Source organism: Heptranchias perlo, unplaced genomic scaffold (genome assembly GCF_035084215.1).
Source record: "Heptranchias perlo isolate sHepPer1 unplaced genomic scaffold, sHepPer1.hap1 HAP1_SCAFFOLD_55, whole genome shotgun sequence".
Classification (NCBI taxonomy): Eukaryota; Metazoa; Chordata; class Chondrichthyes; order Hexanchiformes; family Hexanchidae; genus Heptranchias; species Heptranchias perlo.
In genome coordinates, this window is record NW_027139570.1 from 361277 (window position 1) to 367252 (window position 5976).

Sequence of the window (5976 nt, forward strand, 5' to 3'; positions counted from 1 at the left end):
CGTCTCCTCCTGATCCGATGTGACGCCAGGGGCTGAATGGCCTCCTCCTCTTTCTGTGTAACAGACTCCAGCGGCTGAATGGCCTCCTCCTGTTCCTGTGTAACAGACTCCAGCGGCTGAATGGCCTCCTCCTGTTCCTGTGTAACAGACTCCAGCGGCTGAATGGCCTCCTCCTGTTCCTGTGTAACAGACTCCAGGGGCTGAATGGCCTCCTCCTGTTCCTGTGTAACAGACTCCAGGGGATAAATGGCCTCCTCCTGTTCCTGTGTAACAGACTCCAGGGGCTGAATGGCCTCCTCCTGTTCCTGTGTAACAGACTCCAGGGGCTGAATGGCCTCCTCCTGTTCCTGTGTAACAGACTCCAGGGGCTGAATGGCCTCCTCCTGTTCCTGTGTAACAGACTCCAGGGGCTGAATGGCCTCCTCCTGTTCCTGTGTAACACGCTCGAGCGACTGACAGGCTCCCTCCTGTTTCCACAAAACATCCTTGCTCACACACACACTCACTGATATACAGAGGCATCCTCTTTCTCACACACTCACTCAGAGTCACTCACTGGTATACAGAAGCATCCTCTCTCTCTCGCACATTCACTCGGAGTCACTCGCTGATATACAGAGGCATCCTCTCTCTCTCACACTCACGCACTGATCTATACACACAACCTTTCTCACTGTCTCTCTCACACGTTACCCTGCCATTGTGTGGTGACACAGTGCCTTCCCCAAAGTGTGTTACACTGTGTCATTACCCGTCGGTTTCACACCCCACCCAATAAACAGTACACAGGAACAGGAGGAGGCCGTCCAGCCCCTCGACCCCGTTACTCGGGAACAGGAGGTGGCGGTCCATCCTCTCTCCTATGACTCTGTAACAGGCTCGAGGGGTTGAATGGCCTCCTGTTCCTCTGTCATCGACTCACGCAGGCTGAATGCCCTCCTCCTGTTCCGATGTAACAGACTCCAAGGGCTGAATCGCCTCCTCCTGTTCCTGTGTAACAGGCTCCTGGGGCTGAATGGCCTCCTCCTGTTCCTGTGTAACAGACTCCAGGGGCTGAATGGCCTCCTCCTGTTCCTGTGTAACAGACTCCAGGGGCTGAATGGCCTCCTCCTGTTCCTGTGTAACAGACTCCAGGGGCTGAATTGCATCCTCCTGTTCCTGTGTAACAGACTCCTGGGGCTGAATGGCCTCCTCCTGTTCCTGTGTAACAGACTCCAGGGTTGAATGGCCTCCTCCTGTTCCTGTGTAACAGACTCCAGGGTTGAATGGCCTGCTCCTCTTCTTGAATTAAAGGCTCAAGGTGCTGAATGGTCCCTTGCTGTTACAGTGTAACAGGCTCGACGCACTGAATGGCCTTTTTCTGTCCCTGTGTTGCAGGCCCGAGGGTCTGAAAGGCCCTCTGCTGTTTCGACAAAACATTCTCGCTCACACACTCACTCACTGATATACAGGGGCATCCTCTCTCTCACACTCACTCACTGATATACAGGGGTATCCTCTCTCTCACACACTCACTGATATACAGGGGCATCCTCTCTCTCACACACACTCACTGATCTACAGAGGCATCCTCTCTCTCACACACACTCACTGATATACAGGGGCATCCTCTCTCTCACTCACTCACTGGTATACAGGGGCATCCTCTCTCACACACTCACTCAACGATATACAGGGGCATCCTCTCTCTCACACACACTCACTGATATACAGGGGCATCCTCTCTCTCACTCACTCACTGGTATACAGGGGCATCCTCTCTCACACACTCACTCAACGATATACAGGGGCATCCTTGCTCACATATTCACTGATATACAGGGCCATCCTCTCTCCCACACACTCACTCAGAGTCACTCACTGATATACAGGGGCATCCTCTCTCTCACACACTCACTCAGAGTCACTCACTGATACACAGGGGCATCCTCTCTCTCACACACTCACTCACAATCACACACGCACTCACTCACTGATATACAGAGGCATCCTCTCGCTCTCTCACACACTCACTCAGAGTCACACACTCACTCACTCACGGTTATACACAGGTATCCTCTCTCCCACACATTCACTCACTCAGAGTCACTCACTGATATACAGAGGCATCCACTGTCTCACACACTCACTCAGAGTCACCCACTGATATACAGGGGCATCCTCTCTCTCTCACACACTCTCACTGATAAACAGAGGCATCCTCTCTCTCACACACTTGCTCAGAGTCACGCACTGATATACAGAGGCATCCTCTCGCTCTCTCACACACTCACTCAGAGTCACACACTCACTCACTCACGGATATACACAGGTATCCTCTCTCCCACACATTCACTCACTCAGAGTCACTCACTGATATACAGAGGCATCCACTGTCTCGCACACTCACTCAGAGTCACCCACTGATATACAGGGACATCCTCTCTCTCTCACACACTCTCACTGATAAACAGAGGCATCCTCTCGCTCTCTCACACACTCACTCAGAGTCACCCACTGATATACAGAGGCATCCTCTCTCTCACACTCACTCAGAGTCACTCACTGATATACAGGGGCATCCTTTCTCACACACTCACTCAGTCACTCACTGATATACAGAGGCATCCTCTCTCTCCCAAACACTCACTCAGAGTCATTCACTGATATACAGAAGCATCCTCTCTCTCCCAAACACTCGCTCAGAGTAACTCACTGATATACAGAGGCATCCTCTCTCTCACACTCACTCAGAGTCACTCACTGATATACAGAGGCATCCTCTCTCTCTCACACACTCACTGATATACAGAGGCATCCTCTCTCTCACACTCACTCAGAGTCATTCACTGATATACAGAAGCATCCTCTCTCTCTCACACACTCTCACTGATATACAGAGGCATCCTCTCTCACACACTCACTCACTGATATGTATACACATCCTCTCTCACATAGTACACTGCCATTGTGTGGTGACACAGTGCCTTCCCCAGAAAGTGTGACAGTGTCTCATTATCCGTCGATGTCACACCCCACCCAATAAACAGTACACAGGAACGGGAGGAGGCCGTCCAGCCCCTCGAGCCCGTTGAACAGGAACAGGATGAGGCCGTTCAACCCCTCGAGCCTGTCCCGCCATTCCATTGGATCAGCTGGACAGAGCTCTGGTTAGAGCCCATCCAGAACTCGGTCAATGAGGTAGGTTTTAAGGAGCGTCTTAAAGGAGGAGAGAGAGAGGTGGAGAGGTTTCGGGAGGGAATTCCAGAGCTTGGGGCCCCGGCAGGTGAAGGCACGGCCGCCAATGGTGGAGTGATGGAAATCGGGGGATGCACGGGAGGGCAGAATTGGAGGAGCGCAGAGATCTCGGAGGGTTGTAGGGCTGGAGGGCGTTACAGAGAACGGGAGAGGGGCGAGGTTCCTGGCGGGATTTGAAAACAAGGATGAGAATTTTAAAATGGAGGCATTCCCGGACCGTGAGACAATGTTGGTCAGTGAGCACAGGGGGTGATGGGTGAACGGGACTTGGTGTGGGTTCGGATATGGGCAGCAGAGATTCGGATGAGCTAATGTTTATGGAGGGTGGAAGATGGGAGGACGGGCAGGAAAGTATTGGAATAGTGGAGTCTGGAGGTGAGAAAGGAATGGATGAGTCTGATTCACCGTCTGATTCACACCCCCACCCGGGGGAGGATGGCGGTGGATGGGGAGCGGTTGATCCTCTCCAGGGGCAGGATGGCGGTGGATTGAGATGATGTCAGTAGGTGGGGACCGGTTGATCCTCTCCAGGGGGAGGATGGCGTTGGATTGAGATGATGGCGATGGATGGAGAACGGTTGATCATCTCCAGGGGCAGGATGGCGGTGGATTGAGATGATGGCGGTGAATGGGGACCGGTTGATCCTCTCCAGGGGCAGGATGGCGGTGGATTGAGATGATGTCAGTAGGTGGGGACCGGTTGATCCTCTCCAGGGGGAGGATGGCGTTGGATTGAGATGATGGCGATGGATGGAGAACGGTTGATCCTCTCTAGGGGCAGGATGGCGGTGGATTGAGATGATGGCGGTGGATGGGGAGCGGTTGATCCTCTCCAGGGGGAGGATGGCGGTGGATTGAGATGATAGCGGTGGATGGGGACCGGTTGATCCTCTCCAGGGGGAGGATGGCGGTGGATTGAGATGATGGCGGTGGATGGGGACCGGTTGATCCTCACCAGGGGGAGGATGGCGGTGGATTGAGATGATGGCGGTGGATGGAGACCGGTTCATGCTCTCCAGTCCCCTGAACTCTCCCATCAGTCAGCTCGCGACCCCGCCCCTCAACACACGTCACACGCGCGCTGTTGCCAGGTTACTGACGTCACACATGACAGCTTAAACTGCCACACGCGTTTAAAAATCAAGAGCCACGTCATCCGGTGGGTTGGGCGGTGTTCGTCGGGCATCACTCAGGTTTGACCCAATGGCAGGGACCGATGCTACGGCCCACGGTGGAGTGGGGAGAGGAAGAATGACAGAGAGCCCCTCACTTTAATCAGTGATGGGCGGGGGGAGGGGGGAGTGGGAGAATGAGAGAGAGCCCCTTACTTTAATCAGTGATGGATGGGGAGAGGGGGAGGGGGAGAATGAGAGAGAGCCCCTTACTTTAATCAGTGATGGATGGGGAGAGGGGGAGGGGGAGAATGAGAGAGAGCCCCTTACTTTAATCAGTGATGGGTGGGGGGAGGGGGGAGAGGGAGAATGACAGACAGCCCCTCACTTCAATCAGTGATGGGCGGGGGGAGGGGGGAGAGGGAGAATGAGAGAGAGCCCCTTACTTTAATCAGTAATGGGCGGGGGCAGGGGGAGAATGAGAGAGAGCCCCTTACTTTAATCAGTGATGGGCGGGGGCAGGGAGAGAATGAGAGAGAGCCCCTTACTTTTATCAGTGATGTGCGGGGGGAGGGGGAGAGGGAGAATGACAGAGAGCCCCTTACTTTAATCAGTGATGGGTGGGGGGAGGGGTGAGAGGGAGAAAGTCAGAGAGCCCCTCACTTCAATCAGTGATGGGCGGGGGGAGGGGGGAGAGGGAGAATGAGAGAGAGCCCCTTACTTTAATCAGTGATGGGTGGGGGGAGGCGTGAGAGGGAGAATGAGAGAGAGCCCCTTACTTTAATCAGTGATGGGCGGGGGCAGGGGGAGAATGAGAGAGAGCCCCTTACTTTTATCAGTGATGTGCGGGGGGAGGGGGAGAGGGAGAATGACTGAGAGCCCCTTACTTTAATCAGTGATGGGCGGGGGGAGTGGGGAGAGGGAGAATGAGAGAGAGCCCCTTACTTTAATCAGTGATGGGGGAGGGGGAGAGGGAGAATGAGAGAGAGCCCCTTACTTTGATCAGTGATTGGCGGGGCGAGCGGGCAGAGAGTGAATGACAGAGAGCCCATTACTTAAATCTGTACTATTGGTTTCCGTGTTTTGATGTAAAATTCTGACTGTTCAGATTTCCCTCATCCCTGATCTGCTTCCATTGACTTCAATAATAGGGCGGTGGAAGCAGATTCGTTTTTAAAATCTACGCCAATGACTCTGTGTACAAATGTTGGTCTGTCTGTCCAGTCGCTCGCGGTGAAATGACGCAGTTTAGTAACTTTCAAAATGGAATTGGATACATATTTGAAAAGGAGAAAGTTTGCAGGGCCATGGGGAAAGGGCAGGTGAATCTGAAAAAATGAATAGCTCTTTCAAAGAGCCGGCACAGGCACCAAGGGCCGGAAGGCCTCCTTCTGTGCTGTTTGATTCAAATCAATGGGGTGATTGTAAATCAAAGCATTGATATCATTTGATCACTTAATAGGAAAGTTAACTCGCGTCAAACCCACGTGAATCAGCTGGTCGGAAGAGTAAAGGCAACGCGAGGTTTCTGGTTCTGCCCCACACGATCCTTATATGTCAATAACATTTAGCGGAAAGGTGACAGCGAGTTTGATGTGCGCTGACACTTCCTGGAGGCTCCACTCAG